This window comes from Camelus dromedarius, chromosome 4 (genome assembly GCF_036321535.1).
Source record: "Camelus dromedarius isolate mCamDro1 chromosome 4, mCamDro1.pat, whole genome shotgun sequence".
In the NCBI taxonomy this organism is placed as follows: domain Eukaryota; kingdom Metazoa; phylum Chordata; class Mammalia; order Artiodactyla; family Camelidae; genus Camelus; species Camelus dromedarius.
The window spans coordinates 47,907,409-47,925,839 of NC_087439.1; the positions used below are offsets into that span (position 1 = coordinate 47,907,409).

General features: G+C 40.0%; 1 long non-coding RNA gene across 6 annotated transcripts in view; it reads right to left on the reverse strand.

Moving 5' to 3' along the window:
* The window catches only part of LOC116153043 (uncharacterized), a 40,533-nt gene extending 22,447 nt beyond the window's left edge, over positions 1-18,086 (reverse strand). For 3 of the 6 annotated variants that reach the window (XR_010380612.1, XR_010380613.1, XR_010380614.1), the window contains exons 1-3: positions 17,690-18,086; positions 12,699-12,806; positions 7,532-7,649 (exon numbers count right to left, since the gene is read on the reverse strand). This is a non-coding gene — a long non-coding RNA (uncharacterized LOC116153043). Of the gene's footprint in view, positions 1-7,531; positions 7,650-12,658; positions 12,807-17,689 lie in introns of all 6 variants that reach the window. The other 3 variants (XR_010380615.1, XR_010380616.1, XR_010380617.1) reach the window with 2 other exon arrangements.
* Between the last annotated feature and the right edge of the window lie 345 nt (positions 18,087-18,431).

Consider the following 18,431-nt stretch of genomic DNA (forward strand, 5'->3'; position numbering starts at 1 on the left):
TTTCGAAGGATTCTTCTGGCTCCAGTGAGCAGGAGGGGCTGGAGGTGGAGGGACCAGGGACCAACAGACTCTGAACACTGGGGAACTCACTAGAGAGACCCAGGGGCTCTGACTGGCGAGCCAGGGTACGAGTCAAGCACAGACTTGTGCCTTAGTTAGACAAGAGGCTGAGGTGTTTACAGCAAGCGGAGGACAGCAGGGACACAAGCTCTCTTTATCACAAGCACACTCTGATACGGAGATACTTTGAAAATATTCAGCTAAGCCTCACTGCACAATTACTTTTGAAAAGCTTTGATTACCAGGTCAAAGGAATTGGCTACTGGGCTAAGCAAGTGGTTACAGGTGCTTTCAATGATATTCATTGACTTGAGGTTTGTTTGTTTTTTAAAGTCCTCAAATTGGAGCAGTTCCTTTGTTAAACTTAGGTGGACCCTTTTGCTAATAAGAGTCATGAACCATAGGTAGCCATTCCTACAGAAACTTCCCCAGCCAGAGGACTATCTTGTTGACAACAAGGACAGGGCCTTCTCCTTTTGGAGGAACCTCACAGTGGATTCAGCCCTGGGTTCAGAGAAATGAATGCTTTACAAATACATTCTGTCTTGATTTTCTAGTTGAGAGAACTTTCTCCTTAGGTCCTATGCAGACTTGGCACTCAATTGCTTCTAGCAAATGCTCAAAGAGCAATTGGAGCTCCAAACATTTGTGTTCAACACGATTTCCCTGACTACACTTCGATCACATGCCTCCACAGGGCTTGTAGTGCCTTTAAGAAAGGCACCTTAGGGTTCTTAGATGTTTGTAGTATCCTATAAACAGAAGAGGTTTTGGAAGTGCAGGTTTATAGATGTCCATTAATCATTCGACAAACATTTGCCGTGTAGAAGGTTACCTTCTAGTAGGAGAAAAATTATAAACAATAAATATAAAAAATAAATAAATTAGTAAATTGGAAAGTGGTAAGTGCTATGGAGAAAAGAGTGTGAGGGTTGGGGTAGTAACACAACTTTTTAAATTTTTATTTATTTATTTTTTTTATTATTTTTTGGGAGGGGAGGTAATTAGGTTTATTTATTTATTTATGTTTGGGGGAGTACTGGGGATTGAACCCAGGATCTCGCGCATGCTAAGCATGCACTCTACCTCTTGAGCTATACCCTCCCCCAACACAATTTTAAATAAAATGGTCAAAATAGACTTCATTAAGATGGTGACATTGATCAGCGACCTGGAGATAATTGTGTTTGTTCCTTAATTATAATACTTAAACTTAAATTTAAAGTTTTTCTTCAAACTTTAAGGTAAAAAATAAAGCATTCACTTATATTTGGTATAAGCAGAATGGGGGACTGGCCTTCTTATTATGAAACTAATCAGACATATTTTAGACACTTGCATTTTAACAACAAAAGCCATCAGAAAACTTAATCTTCTAAGGGAGACTGTGTTAAAATACCACCTCCAAAATCTTTCTGTGTAGCAAAGCTCCCCTCGTTAAAACTCTGGCCCTGCCTGTCAGTGCCACTCTCTCAGGTAGCATTCTTCCTCTGAAGTCTACAATAACAACTGCTTTCTTATCAAGATTGAAAACAGAAACCAAATTTCTGTAGGGGATAATTAATAGCTGAAAGCAAGTCTTAGCATTAATGCAGTGGCTTATGAACAAATTATGAAATTTCCTTTGCTAGAGAAACAATCAGCTGTCTTACCAATCACCCAGCAGCCTTTACTTTCCACTTGGCACTATATTTATGACTTTCATGGGGAAAAAAGAGGCTGAGAATTATGTGTTGAATAAATTTGGTATCTGTATAACCAATGATAATTCACATTTAAATGCATATTGTTAAAATTATAATCTCTGTTTCAGATTCTAAGCTGTTATACTATGCTTCTTTTTAAGACTTTCAGATCTCAAAGGGCTCCCCAATCTAGACAATTATCTTACTAGTCAGCTAGCCAGGGGTTTGACTTTGAGCAGAACCAGTTTAGAGAAAGTTCCCATGGGGAACTTTCAAGAATCCTGAAACACAACATGTGTCTGAGAAATTAGCAAGTTCACAACATGTGTTTCTGTTACATGATTATAACTGGATTTGTGAGTGGTGTTCGTGGCTACTAGGTGGTTCTGCTCAAAGATTCACCCCCAGTACCACCTCCACACGTCTACTTCCTGCCTGCATTCCTCTGGTGGTGCATAAATTTTCACTTCTGACTTTGCTCAGGCCTTCCCCAGCTCTGGGCTGCCAAGACCAGAGTGTGTAGCTGAAACACTTTTGAATATTCATGTGAAAGGACCTCAACTTCTGCTTTTGGGTCATTTAGTAATAGTTGCTCTATTTCCTTTTCTTCTATTAAGCAATTCTATTTGCACAGGAAACTATAACCAACAAGTGATTTTTTTTTAAACCAAGTAATACAAACAATGATAAAAAACTAAACTGTGCGAGACATTTACATAACCTACTCCATGCTCACTGGTCACATCTGGCAATGTGTTGTGAGCCCTTTCAGAGGAGAAATAACAAAGAACTTAAAAGACAAAAAATTGTCTTTACAAAGAAAAGAAAGCATGGTGTAACTGTGACTTGAACTGATAAGAAACACTTCCTGCTTCAAGCGGAAAAAAAAAACCTTCAGACTATTGGGCACATTATCAGACTGATGTTGAATATACCTGTTTATTTTCTACATCTTTTGCCAGATGCTCAATTTTACGGCTTGGTCTAGAACCAATAAATACATCTTGTTAAAGCACAGGAAGGAAATAGGTGCTCTCTTCCACAGGGAGGCTCAACATACAAACAACTATCCCTTTGACCTTTTCATTCTTGAGGCTCCACTCATGACTTTCTACTTGCACCAAGTAACCGTGTATCTCACTATAACCTTACCATTCCCCTATTGTGTAGATGAATTGACTCTGACAAGATGAAGTGATTTGCCCAGGATCCAAGCACAGGGGTCAGCACCAGAACTAGAACTTGGGTCTCTTCACTGCTACCAGCATTCTATTGCCCAAGGTTACAAACGTAATTACAGAAAACTGAAATCATTCCCTCCTTCCCAGCTTCCAGCAACCCCCAACTCCCCCACCCTCCAGCACTCCCCTCAGCACACCCAGCCTGCACCTCACACACAATGGGGATGTCTTACTCTATAACATGCACTTGTAACCACTCTCTCTCCTGTGTCATTTGGTTGAGTGCTTTCTGTCTTAGGTGCAGGGCTGATACTCGAAATATTTAACAACTGGTATGGCCTAGGCACTGACCAATCAGAAGGGATGCTGACTTACTGCTGGATCAAGGACCTGGAGGCTCCCCTTCCTCTGCAATAGGCCCCTTTAGCTGTAGGAGTGTGGGGAGATCAGAGGGACCCCAGGAAAGCCCTGCTTAGGGGCAGCTTCTGAAGGGTAACTTGCAAAGGATCTCATCTTCTGTATTTTGTGCACCATGTGTACAATGTTTCTGATTTATTATTCATTCAACAAATACTAAGTTCCTAAAATGTGCAGAACCTTATGAGAAAAGCAAAGGCAGTCAGACATGCCCTCATGTCCTACCTTGTTTCCAGGTAGAACAGATAAGAAACGTACCTCAATAGCTACAATAGAAACCAGAAATTTGTCTGTTTTAAAACAGGTCCAGGAAAATGGGTATGGCTGTTGATCTAAAAAGAAGGAATCCTTTCTGGTCATAGATCATAGAAGGCTTTCTGGAGGGCTCATTTCAGCTGTGGCTTCTAAAGGATGAGTAGGACTGGTGATCATATTTGTAATGTATAGAAATATTAAATCACTACAACAGGAACTAACACTGTAGGTCAATTATACCTCAAAAACAGACAAACAAATAAACTCAAAGTAAAAGAGATCAGATTTGTGGTTACCAGAGGCAGAGGGTAGGGGAAGGGAGAATTGAATGAAGGTGATCAAAGGCACATACTTCCAGTTGTAAGTACTAGGGATGTAATGTACAATATGATAAAGATAATTAACACTGCTCTGTGTTTTATATGAAAGTTCTTGAAAGCAAATCCTAAGAGCTCTCATCACAAGGAAAAAATTGTTTCTTTTTCTTTTATTTTGTGTGTATATGAGCTGATGAATGTTCACTAAACTTATTGTGGTGATTATTTCATGATGTATGTAAGTCAAGTCTGTACACCTTAAACTTACACTGCCTGTCAATTATATCTCAGTAAAACTGGAAGGGGAAAGAAAGGAAGAAAGGTGGAAGGCAGGAAGGCAGGAAGGTAGGTTGGGGAGGATTTGGTGAGGAGGAGCTAAAAGGGACCAGCATTCCAGACTGTGGGAAGAAGTTAAGCGGCACACGTTCCTAAGAAACAGTGGGGTAGAGAAAGGTAGCAGTGGCTGAACCAAGAGGCTCTGGAGGGCACTGGTGGCGCTTGCGCAGGCATCTGCTCTGAGTGGGTGTAGCAGACCAGGTAAGGGGGATCAGCAATGACCGCGTGCTCCAGATCAAGGCTCCCTGGGGGTCAGGACGTGCTCCCTAGGGGCTCTATCATTTCTAAACTGGCCAGGCACCGGCCTCCGCCAGCACCCCACCCCACCCTACCCCTCCACCCCACCTACACCCCTGCATTCTGACCATCCTAGAGAACAAGCAGGCATTTGCCAAATGGCCTAAGGGATTCCATGCCCTTGCCTGGCTCCGCCGGGCCAGGGAAGAACTGGCAATTGAATGCTGCCTCTGGAATTGCCGCCTGGAAACAGGGTGCATTCTCTCAGCCTGCTTGGAGGCAGCCCAGAGCTGAATCTGGCTGGAGTCCAATCTGGTGCAGGAGCCAGGAGGGAGTACCTGGCAATGAATGGTGGGTGCTTCCTAGTTCCTAGCACTGACTCAGTTGAAGTTGGAGATGGGGAAAGGGGAGGGTTAGTCGAAAACAGACTTAAGATAAGGGTAGGCAGACAACAGGGGGAGAAGTCATTTGAAAAGAATGGTGGATTTCTCAGTCTGCTGTACACGAAGTTGGAAGATTTAAAAGTTGCTTTTACCATCCCCAATAGTATATAAGTGTCCCTCACAATTTTAGTTGAATACTAAAAACCAGCTAATTGGAAAGAACTTGGGCTCTGGAATTCCATCAGCCTGGTCCAAGTCCCTTCCTTGACAGGAGAAAAGCACAATTCCTGTTTACCTAGAAATGATGCATTGGCAGGGAGAGTTCATGGATTCATGATGAAGTCTAGGAAAAGGGAAGTTCGTGAACAGTAATTTGTCAGTGCGTCTCTAATATAATGCAAGAAAGATGGAGCTGTGTTCTCCATGACTGGTAGAGTCTTAAAACATAAATATTTGTAGAGCAAATGCAGGTAGGATAACCAACTACCCTTGTCTGAGGGCAGTGTTCCCTGAGAACAGCCACCTCCCTCTGTTCTTATTCTACACCCACCAATCTGCCTTCTGATCTGCAATCCGGTTTCCTGAGTGGACTTGCTTTAGAGCATCCTGTATACATAACCAGCTACAGTTTTCGAACAAAGCCTTTCTCCTTTTGCATTGTTTTTCATTTTGGAGTCTCTGATCATATTCTTAGAGGTCCAGGAATTCTTTAGAATGCTTTCAGAATTTTGCATTTTCATTTTAAAGATAATAAAAAAATTTCAATACAAGCATCACCTAGATCACCACCTTTCCATAGAGTAATGCCATGTAATCTCAATACCCAGACTAGATTTGCATTTATGACTGTTTTGGACAAGTGATCACCTAAAGTCTCATAATGTAAGTATGAATACAGTTTTTTTCAAAATGGGAACTGTTCAAGAGTCTACCAGCTTTCAAGTTTGAGAAATATTTCCTATTATCAATAGTCTGACAGGCTGGTTTATAATCAGTTTCTTATAAGTTTGGTTATAATGAATTAATCCTTTCCCACTTAATCACTCTGAGTCAAGGAGTCCAAAAGTTATTGGATCATAAAGCTGAGGGTCAGCTCTGTGATACCTGTACCAACGTATTACCAGTCAGTAAAGCAGCCAGCCAGATGGCCTCCTGAAAGCTCTACTCTTTTCCATGTGATAGATGAATTGTGATTGGTTAATCAGACAAACCAATCTTAGATTTGAAATAGAAGACTTTCTGATCCCGGGCAAGTCCATTCATCTCTGCTCTCAATTTTAATACAGGTGATCCTACCACTACTACTCCTCCCACCAACAGGGATGCTGTGCTAACATATTCAGGCTTTCTGCTGCCAGCCCTCTTCCTGACACAGTTCTCTAAGGGGCTTACAGTTTTCCAAGAGACAAATAAGACGGGAAAGGCATGAGAGGGAATGTTTTGGGAAAGTCATCCCTGAGGTCTGGTGGAATTGTGAGAAGTTTCTTTAGGCAAATAACACATCTGAGAGACATCTGAGTCATCTCAGGGTGGGACATCTCATCCTGAGAGACATCTCAGGATGGGAGTAGCAGTAAGCCTGCTTTGCAGGCAAGTAACTAAGTACCAAAGGACTCATTGGCTCTTGAGTTCAGGCCATGTGCTTCTGCATTTGGGGATGCTTCTGTTCGGCATTCCAAGCAAGAATTCTAACATTCACCCTGATTAGACATCTATGTCGCTTGTCCAACATTCACATCCAATCTGTCAGAAAATGGTTGGTTCTACCCTCAAATTTTATCCAACATCCAACCATCCCTTACCATCTCTGCTACCACCCTGTTGCCAACCTTCAACATTTCACCTGGATGACTGGAATCGTCTTCTAACTGGTCTCCCTGCTTCTGTGCCTATCCCTCCTACAGCAGCCTGAATTATAATTTTAAAATGTAAGTCAGAAAATGTCACTGCTCAGAATCTTCCAATGGCTTCCCATCTCACTAGAATATAAGCCAGTGACCTTGCAATGACCTGTAAGGACATGCTCTGACTCCCTGGTGACCTCTGACCTCAGCTCCTGCCACCTGCCTCCCTTTCTCACTGCACTCCAGCCACACTGGCCTCCTGTTTCTCTTACCGTGCCAGGTGTGCTCAGCTTCTGGAAAACCACATGGCTCATCTTCAAGTCACTTTGGCAATGAGGCCCACCCAGGACACGGTTGAAAAATGCAATGCCCGCAGACCCTCTGCACTCACAATCCTTCCATACTTCTTATATTTGTCTATAGTACTGCTCACCTAATATATTTATTGATTTGTTGACTGTTTCCTACCAGCTAGAATGTAAGGGATTTGTGTCTGTTTTATTGATATATCTCCATAACCTAGAATAGTATTTAGTTCATATTAGGTGCTCAAAAATTTTTATTGAATGAATGAATGAATTGGGACTGGCTTGGACACCCACTCTCCTTCTGACTCTTAGATGGGGAATGCCTAAGTCCTTAAAGCTAGGAGTAGGATCTACCAAAGTTGGACCAAGTTGGGTGTCTCCAGAGCTTGGAATTTTAGATTATGCTCTAAGAAAGAAACTAGCACAAATCAACAGATAATCAATGAGGTTAACAGGACCTGTGGTGCTTATTTAACATGATTATCTGTGGGTCCCACCATAAACTTACAAGTCAAAATTTCAAGAGGCAAGGGTCACAAATCTTCTTTTTTTGGTTTGTTTGCTTCTTTCTCTTTCTTTCTTCTTTTAAATAGCAGTCCTCCAGCTGACTCTTCTGTTCACTAAAACTGAGAATAGTTTGAGGAATGCCTGTAAATGCTTGGAAGGAGCAACCCAGATGTACTGTGAGCCACAAGTCAAGTATGGCAAAGAAAACTGAGATATGGTACGTGGTATTGACCTATCTGAATAAAGATCATATAAAAGGAAGGAAGGTGTTCTTGGATTTAGAAAAAGGAAACCAAAGGCCAAAGTTTGGGGAGTGTTTTTCCAGTATTGCCCAAGAGACAGACTAGATCTAGGGATTACAAATAATCTTGTCCCTAGGGAGGGTTATATGGTAATTTGTCAAGGTCCACAAATAGTCTGCAGAACCGTCTGCACCAATTTATATTCCCACTAACAGTGCATGAGAGTTTCCTTCTTTCTGTAGCCTCACCAAAACTTGTTATTTCTAAACTTTCTGATAATAGTCATTCTAACAGGTATGAGATGATATCTCGCTGTGGTTTTGATTTGCATTTCTCTGATAATTAGCAGTGTTGAGCTTCTTCTCATGTGCCTGTTGGCCATCTGCATTTCCTCTTTGGAAAAATGTCTATTCAGATCTTCTGTCCATTTTTTAATTGGATTGTTCTAGTTTTTGTTTTTTGATACTTTTTTCTTTTTGCTATTGAGTTGTGTGAGTTCTTTATATATTTTGGATATTAGCCCCTTATCAGATACATGATTTGCAAATATTTTTTCCCATTCAGTAGGTTGCCTTTTCATTTTGTTGATAGTTTCCTTTGGTGTGCAGAAGCTTTTGATGTAGTCCCACGTGTTGATTTTTGCTTTTGCTTTTGGTGTCAGATTTTTTGAAATCAAGACCTATGTCAAAATGCTTAACATCCATGTTTTCTTTTAGAATTTTTATGGTTTAAGTCTACTTTCAAGTCTTAAATCCTTTGAGTTAATTTTTGTGTATGGTGTAACATAGTGGTTCAGTTTCACTCTTTTGCATGTGGCCATCCAATTTTCTCAGTACCCTTTACTGAAGAGACTGTATCCATTGTATACTCTTGGCTCCTTGGTCATAAATTAATTGACCATATATATGTGGGTTTATTTCTGGCTGCTCTATTCTGTTCCATTGATCTATGTATCTGTATTTATACCAATACCATGCTATTTTAAATTACCATAGCTTTGTAATATAGTTTGAAATCAGGGAGCATGATACCTCAGGCTTTGTTCTTTCTCAAGACTGCTTTCACTATTCAGGGTCTTTTATAGTTCCAGACAGACTTTAGGACTGTTTGTTCTATTTCTGTGAAAAATGCAACTGGAATTTTGATTGGGATTGGACTGAATCTGTATATTGCTGTGGGCAGTATAAACATGTTAAAAATACTGATTCTTCCAGTCCATGAGCATGGAACATCTTTCCATTTATTTGTGTCTTCTTCAGTTTCTTTCATTAATGACCTACAGTTTTCAATCCTTGGTTATATCCTTTCATATCCTTGGTTAAATTTATTCCTGGGTATTTTATTCTTTTCGATGCAATTATAAATGGGATTATTTTCTTAATTTCTCTTTCTGATAGTTCATTATTACTATATAGAAAGGCAACAGATTTTTGTGTATTGATTTTGTATCCTGCAACTTCACTGAATTTATTAGAGATGACAGTCTTTTGATGGAGTCTTGGGGACTTTCAATATATAATATCATGTCATTTGCAAACAGTGACAGTTTCATTTCTTCCTTACCAATTTGCATAGGGTTTTTTTTGGATTTTTTTTTTTTTTGTCTGTTTGTTTGTTTGCCTAATAGCTCTGGCTAGGACTTACAATACTATGTTGAATAAGAAGTGGCAAGACTGGCTCTTGTTCCAGATCTTAGAGAAAAACTTGTCTTTTCCAGATCTTAGAGAAAAGACTTTCAGCTTTTCACCATTAAATATGATGTTAGCTGTGGGCTTGTCACATATGGCCTTTACTATGTTGAGGTATGTTTCCTCTACATCCACTTTGTAGAGTTTTTGTCTAAATGGATGTTGAAGTTTGTCAAATGCTTTCCCTACAACTATTAGGACAATTGTATGATTTTTATCCTTCATTGTGTAAATATGGTATATACATTGACTGATTTGTGGATCCCTAGAATAAATCTCACCTGATCGTGGTGTATGATCATTTTAATGTATTACTGAATTCAGTTTGCTAATATTTTGTTGAGAATTCTTGCATCTGTGTTCATCAAGGATATTGGCCAGTAATTTTCTTTTCTTGCAACATCCTTATTCTGGTTTTGGTATCAGGGGGATGCTGGCCTCTAAAGTAAGTATGAAAGAGTTCCCTCCTCTTGAATTTTTTGGAAAAGTCTGAAAAGGATTGGTATTAATTCTTCTTTGAATGTTTGGTAGAATTCACTGGTGAAGCTGTCTGCTCTTAGACTTTTGTTTCTTGGGAGGTTTTGATTACTTATTCAATCTCCTTACTAGTCATCAGTCTGTTCATATTTTTTATTTCATCATTCCAATCTTGGAAGGTTGTATGTTTCTAGGAATTTATCCATTTCTTCTGGGCTGTCCAATTTGTTAATGTTTTGTTGTTCATAGTAGTCTCATGATCCTTTGTATTTATGTGGCATCAGTTTAACATCTCCTGTTTAGTTTATTATTTTATTTATTTGAGTCCTCTCTTTATCTTGGTGAGTCTAGCTAAAAGTTTGTCAATTTTATCTTTTCAGAATACCAGCTCTTAGTTTCACTGATCTTTTCTATTGCTGTTTTAGTCTCTATTTCATTTATTTCCAGTCTAATCTTTGTTATTTTCTTCCTTCTACTAACTTTGGACTTCATTTGTTCTTCTTATTCTAGTTTCTTGAGGTATAAAATTAGGTTGTTTATTTGAGACTCTTGTTTATTTATTTATTTATTTTTACTGGGTGTATAGGTCTGAGTGATCCTGAAAAGGGGTGGCAGGAGGTAACACTCAGGCTGAGGCTCTTCCAGTCATGACCTGCTCCTATGGCACCCTCAGGCCAGTGATTGGGCAGGCACTGCCAGAAGGTTCCCCTGCAGCTCACAGGCACTACCGACTTGGAGATTTATTGTTTCTTGAGGTAGGCATTTATCACTATGAAATTCCCTCTTAGAACTGTTTTTGCTGCATCCCATAAATTTTGGTATGTTACCTTTCTGTTTTCATTTATCTCAGATTTTTTTTTTTAATTTCTCTTTGGATTTCTTCTTTGACCCATTGGTTGTTCAGTAGTGTGTTGTTTAATCTCTACATACTTGTGAATTTTCCAGTTTTCTTCATGTAATTAATTTCTAGTTTCATACCATTGTGGGCAGAAAAAAAATGCTTGATATGACTTCAATTCTTTTAAATTTATTTACTTATTTTGTGACCTAATATATGATCTATCTTGTAAAATGTTCCATGTGCACTTGAGAAGAATGTATATTCTGTTGCTTTTGAGTGGAATCTTCTGTAAATATCTGCTTAGTCCATCTGTCCTAATAAGACCAATGTTTCCATACTGATTTTCTGTCTCAATGATCTATCCATTGATGTAAGTGGGGTGTTAAAGTCTCCTAGTATATTTCTCTTTTAAGGTTTGTTAATATTTGCTTTATATATTTAGATGCTTCTATGTTGGTGCATAAATATTTACAAGTGTTATATCTTCTTATTAGATTTACCCCTTTATCATTATGTAATGCCTTTCTTTGTTTCTTATTACAGTCTTTGTTTTAAAGTCTATTTTGTCTGATACAAGTATAGGTACTCCAGCTTTCTTTCGGTTTCCATTTGCATGGAATATATTTTTCCTTCACTTTCAGTCTGTTTGTCCTTACATCTGAAGTGAGTCTCTTGTAGGTAGCATATAGATGGGTTTTTTTTTTTTAATCCATTCAGCTACTCTATGTCTTTTCATTGGAAAACTTAATCTATTTACATTCAAAGTAATTATTGATAAGTATATGCTTATTGCCATTTTGTTAATTGTTTCCTGGCTGTTTTTGTAATCCCTTTCTGTTCTTCCCTTGCTTTCTTCCTTTGTGGTGTGCTGACTTTCTTTAGTGTTATGCTTATATTCCTTTCTCTTTATCTTTTGGGTATTTACAATAGGTTTTTGCTTTGTGGTTACCATGAGGCTTATATATAACAACTTACATTTATAACAGTATATTTTAAGTTGATAATAACTTAAGTTTGAGGCCATCCCTATTATAAGGATGCCAGTTATAGTACATTAGGGGCCACTTTACTCTTAATCAATTACATCTGCAATGAATTACTCTATTTCCAAATAAGGTCACATTCCAAGGTACAAGGAGTTGGGTCTTCAGCATATGAATTTGGAGGGGACACAATTCAACCCATAAGGCCACCATTTCTCTCTTGTGATTTGGAGATAACCAAACAACTTTCTGGTTACTAGGATAGATCCCCAGGTACCTAGGATTTAGTAGTGAGGATCCTGGAGAACATACAGTAGTCTTTTGGTCATGGGACATGAATGCCCCCATTGTGAACTGGCATTACGTTCACTCAGGTGTCTTCAGTGGGTCTGACTAGCATGAATCAGTCCCTGAGAACCTGGTCACTCTGGCGGCATTGATAATGTGAGTTCTGGGGACTACACAACTGTGATGACCCCTCAAACTTCTCTGCAGAACTAGCTGGCTTCTCTCTCTGACATTATTGTGGCCTCTCTATAACTACAAGAGGGAGCTCCATCTCAGAAGAGTCAGAAAAACAGCTAGCGAAGCCAGAAGATATGCCTAGTGCACATCACTCACCAGCCCTATTTCCCAGCAATCTCCACACCCAACCTACTTCTAAGATTCCAGAACTGACATCCTCAAAGGGGAAGAATGGCATACAGCATGCTCTAACGTTAAAAGGGGATGGAGGTACCTGAGTCACAGACAGGGATTCCCAGATATTTTGCCACAGACAGTCCATCCTTTACTGGCCACATCTTCCCTGAACAACTAGAATTTTTGAAAAAGGGTAAACTTCTGACAGCTAGTCCTGCAGACCAGGGTACATTATCAACCCAGGAAAATACCCACCTGCCTTTAGTATGTTCTCTGGCAGGACAGCCCACAGTACCTTTTGTATTTGGGAGGCTCCACTGAGGAAAAGGAAGGTCTTCACTTCAACTTAAACAAACATTCTTCCCTTTCTGGCACCATCAAGTATCTTTCAAGTCCTGTGTCCCTGGAAAGAATACAGGGCTAAGACTTAAATGAAGTTTCTTAGAATCCCAGACATTGTCATAAACTAGGAAAAATGTTGTCTTAGATTAGCTTAGACATTTTATCAATTAATCTCCTTGTTCTATCCATAGAAAAGGATGTAAGTCAAAAGGCCTTAAAATGGCTCAGCTATGGTTGGTTAAGTATAGAATACGAACTCTGTGGGCCATTAGCACTAACTCTAAGCTTGAGAGTTTTAGATCCAAGCCAAGTTTCTTTACAAATCAAACCACAACAGCTGAAACTTGAGTGCAATGAGATTTCCAAACACTAGTGATTGACCCAGAAATTTAATCCAACAAAATTTTAATACCATAGAAGCCCTCTTAATGAAATACTGCTTAACTCACTCACTGGATTAACCTTCACTCTCTAACCCCCTGTAACCCCCACTGATGCCAGGTGCACTGAATGCTAGGAGGCTACGTTTTAACACAGTATTTTTCAAACTGTAGGTCTTCATATTAATTTACTGGGTTGAAATAAATTCACTGCGTCATGACTAACATTTTAAACAGTGAAACAGTATAGAGCAGTTGAATTGTGGGCTTAGAATTACTTATTTATTTTAAAATGGGATTATGTTTTATTACATAAAACAATGAAATATGAGTACAAAAAGAAAAAAAACAAGTAAATAAACCAGGCGTGAAAAATGATATAAAATGAAGCTGAATGATTTGAAAATACTCTATAAAGGCTGGTCACTAAAAAATAAATAAAAATTGATGTCAAATTAGTTGTGAGCTAGAAAATAGTAAAAGATGAGGAAAGAAATTGTAAAGCCTAAAACCCCGCTGAAACTGTTTTACAAGTATCTTTACATTATCTCCCCACTACAGAAAAACAAAAGCTAGAAATCCTAAACCCAATGAATCAAGAGTGGGGGGCCAATGCAAGCAAAAATGATGATTAATTTCAATGAGCAGACCCACACATTAAGCCCAACATCTAAAGACTGGGGAATGAATGTACAATTATATGCTCTAAGTAAAAGTAAAAAGTTTAGGGTTTAAGGTATTTTATAAGTCTCAATCAAATTTTTAAATTTTGGCCAATCCTTGGAATATGATGGAATGGGACTTGACTGTTATGAACTCACTGCACCTATCAAGGAAGGACGGAATCACCAAGCATTCCAAATGCATCAGAAAATGTACTCAGATGAGGAGGGCAAAGTACAGAAAAAAATAATAGTCCCACATCAGGATGGACTATCCACTTATAAGCTAAAGACTTGTAACTGGCCTAGATAACCAGTTTTCTATGAAGCTTTTCCTGCCTCCTCCTTCTTGCTGTCTTCTTGCCTCACTACAACTGGCTACTCCTTTCTGCCTCACTGGCTGCTGTAAGTTTATCTACTTTGACCTATCAAAGCTCCTGTGATAATTCTCTATACATCATTGTTTATATATGTATGTCCATCAATGAAACCCTAAGCTCCTGGAAGATAAGGACCAGGTCTTGCCTGGTATTCCCAGCATCAGCACAGGGCCTGGCGCTTGGTAGGTGCTTAGTAAATTCTTGTTGGATGAATGACTGTGTGTAATAAATCAAGCCATTGTCCTAATTTTCAATCAAGATGGAAGGTAACTCTGTTTGAAGTAAATTGTAAATTTAAAAAAACTTTTAAAAGTATTATAGTAATAAAAGCAGGATAGAGCTACAGTCATCAAGAAAGCATGGTATTGGTACAAAAACAGACATATAGACCAATGGAACAGAATAGAGAGCCCAGAAGTGAACCCACAAACTTTTGGTCAACTAATCTTCGACAAAGGAGGCAAGAATATACAATGGAATAAAGACAGTCTCTTCAGCAAATGGTGTTGGGAAAACTGGACAGCAGCATGTAAAACAATGAAGCTAGAACACTCCCTTACACCATGCTCAAAAATAAACTCAAAATGGATCAAAGACTTAAACATAAGACAAGATACAATAAACCTCCTAGAGGAAAACATAGGCAAAACATTATCTGACATACATCTCAGAAATTTTCTCCTAAAAGAAATAAAAGCAAGAATAAACAAATGGGACCTAATGAAACTTACAAGCTTCTGCACAGCAAAGGAAACCATAAGTAAAACAAAAAGACAACCTACGGAATGGGAGAAAATTTTTGCAAATGAAACCAACAAAGGCTTGATCTCCAGAATATATAAGCAGCTCATACAACTCAATAAGAAAAAAATAAACAACCCAATCCAAAAATGGGCAGAAGACCTAAATAAGCAATTCTCCAAGGAAGACATACAAACGATCAAAAGGCACATGAAAAAATGTTCAATATCACTAATTATCAGAGAAATGCAAATCAAAACTACAATGAGGTATCACCTCACACCAGTCAGAATGGCCATCATTCAAAAATCCACAGATGACAAATGCTGGAGAGGCTGTGGAGAAAGGGGAACCCTCCTACACTGCTGGTGGGAATGCAGTTTGGTGCAGCCTCTGTGGAAAACAGTGTGGAGATTCCTCAAAAGACTAGAAATAGACTTACCGTATGACCCAGGAATCCCACTCCTGGACTTATATCCAGAAGGAACCCTACTTCAGGATGACACCTGCACCCCAGTGTTCATAGCAGCACTATTTACAATAGCCAAAACATGGAAACAGCCTAAATGTCCATCAATAGGTGACTGGATAAAGAAGATGTGGTATATTTACACAATGGAATACTACTCAGCCATAAAAACTGACAACATAACGCCATTTGCAGCAACATGGATGTTCCTGGAGAATGTCATTCTAAGTGAAGTAAGCCAGAAAGAGAAAGAAAAATACCATATGAGATTGCTTATATGTGGAATCTAAAAAACAAAAACAAAAACAAAACAAAACAAAGGCATAAATACAGGACAGAAATAGACTCATAGACATAGAATACAAACTTGTGGTTGCCAGGGGGGCGGAGGGTGGGAAGGGATAGACTGGGATTTCAAAATTGTAGAATAGATAAACAAGATTATACTGTACAGCACAGGGAAATATACACAAAATGTTATGGTAGCTCACAGAGAAAAAAATGTGACAATGAATGTGTATATGTCCATGTATGACTGAAAAATTGTGCTGAACACTGTAATTTGACACAACATTGTAAAATGATTATAAATCAATAAAAAATGTTTAAAAAAAAAAAAAAGCAGGAGTGCACTGGTGTATCTTTAAGCCAAAAAAAAAAAGTCACTGGAAAGGTCAAAGTTCACTAGACTGATACAACTTAGTTGAAATAACCTTTAAAGCCATTCCATCCACTTTGCCTTTACTCTGGATTTAACATGAACTCTTGTATGGTTTTCATTCCCTGCCTGGGATCTTAACCCTTCAAAGGAAGTCAAGACAAGTGACATTCTGGTTACCGAAAAGGAGATGTCATTATACTTCAAACTAATAAATTGATTTTCTAGCACAAATCAGAAAAGATTTGCTGGTCTAAAAAAAAGAAAAAAAAGAGGAAAATTGTTGCTTTATTCTCAAGATTTTTCCTCTTCCATCTCAACATATCTAAAATATGATCATTTTTATCAGCTAAATTGTACAAATAAAGTACTTTTCCTGAGTAACAGAGTAACACATACTGACAGTAAAAAAGTTGGAAAGGACTAAAAAGTGTAAAGCAGGAGAAAAAAACCACTCAATCCTACTACAGCAGGGCATCAGCTCTAAAACTGGTCATGTTCACTGTCAATTGTCTTTTTTTACAATTTTCTTTATATAATTAAGATTATTATACATGATACCTTTTTATGGTCCTAAACTAACAAGATAACTTCATCTATTAAGTCTTTTTTCTATTTACCCTACCCCATGAAGAGTTTCTCTTTTCCATAACTTCAAATTTTCTAGAAAAAAATCTCTCTCTAGGTATCAGTGAGATTTTATTGATCAGTCAATTCACAAACATTTATTGAACACAAGCTATGTGCAATGTATCAAATTGGTGTCACTGAGTATACAAAGAAATAAATGTATGTTTAAAGAACTTAAAAAAGCAGGTTGAGGAAACAATCACCTATATGTAGACAAAGAAAACATGTCAAGCAACCCCCTGTTTAATGGGCTAGGTGGCAAAGTAAAGGGGTGTAGAAGAGGCAATACCGAGAGTAACTCAGGTGTAAGAGGGCCCATGGCTTGGACACATAAGACTAGATAAACTTATGTGAATTATTTCATTGAATCCTCCAGTCAACCTTATAAGGTGGGTATTATTATTACCTTCATTTTACAATGGTGGAAACTGCAGTGTAGGGAGGTTAAGTTATCTGCCTCAAAGCATAGAGCTAGTCAGTGGCGGAGCTGAGATTCAATCAAAACCGTCTCCAGTGTTGGACTCAGGCTTGCCTTCTATGAGATGTGCAAAGTCCCAAGGGAGTCAAATAATAAATAAGGGAAGACACCCAATCAAGTGTTAGCAGGAGCAGGAACGAAAATACGAGTTTGTTACCTGGGATTCAGAGCAGAGAATAACAGACAAGACGGGGAAACAAATGCAATGAACATCACTATTTAATGATAGGCTTCCCATGAGATCACCATGGGTGGGACAGGAACAAAGGCAAGGTGTCAGGACCAGTCTTTAAGATGCTCAGCACTTCGTCATATTGGAAGACCTGGCTACTTTGGGGACCTTGGGCCTTTTTGAATTCAGACAAACTGCCTCGCCTTCACCCCACCACTCAGTAGAGGTCTGGGGAAGAGGGGTTCCTGGAACAAAGCCCCTCTTCCTTCATGGATGCTCACTCCTGCTCACAGACCTCGGTACACGCTGGCATTCACACCCACCCCTTGGCCTGCCAGCTTCCCACCTGGAGACCACAGAAATGCAGAACTCACTTTCAGAACCGGGAGCCCCTTGAAGGGGTTGGCTGGGGGAATCGGAGGAGTCACACTGAACCCCGGACCATGAAGCTCCCTCCTTTCAGACCTGAGCACCAGAAGCGAGGTGAGCACCAGAAGCGAGGTGCGCTCCAGGCCACTGCTTTCTACAGAAAGCGCTGCACGGCCACACTCCAGTCTCACGCCCGCGTTTCAGAGGCAGGAGCACAACTGAACCCGGGCTGCGGGGCGTCCGCCAGCCTCCTTTCCTTCCGCGGCTTCGGCGCTGACTTCCGCTCCCTTCCCGGGGCCCCGACGTCCCGCTGTTCCCCAGGCCTCCCGCGGACGCGCGGGAAACGGAGTCGGCGCTCCCCTCGGCGCAAGCAGCCACTCAGCCTCCACGCTCGACTTCCGAGGCCCCACCCCGCGGACCAGTGGGCGGGGCCAGGGACCTCCCTGCTCCAGGCCCCGCCCCTCCTCGCTCGGCTTCAGCCTCTCCCCTCCCCCCTCCTCTTTCCCAACCCCCACTCTCCTCTCACTCTTCTCCCTCCCTCCCCCTTATTACGCCCCTCCTTCCCTGTGTCCCCTCCCCCCTCTTGTCCCGACTCCCCTTTCCCGCTCCTCTCCCCCGAGCCCCGAAGGGAAGGGGACACCCGGCAGAGGCGAAGACCCTTTCCCTCCCCAGGGAGCTGGAAGCCGTGGCACTTCAAGCTCTCGCCAAGCTGACCGCCTGTGTCCCGGCGCTTCTGGACCCGGAATC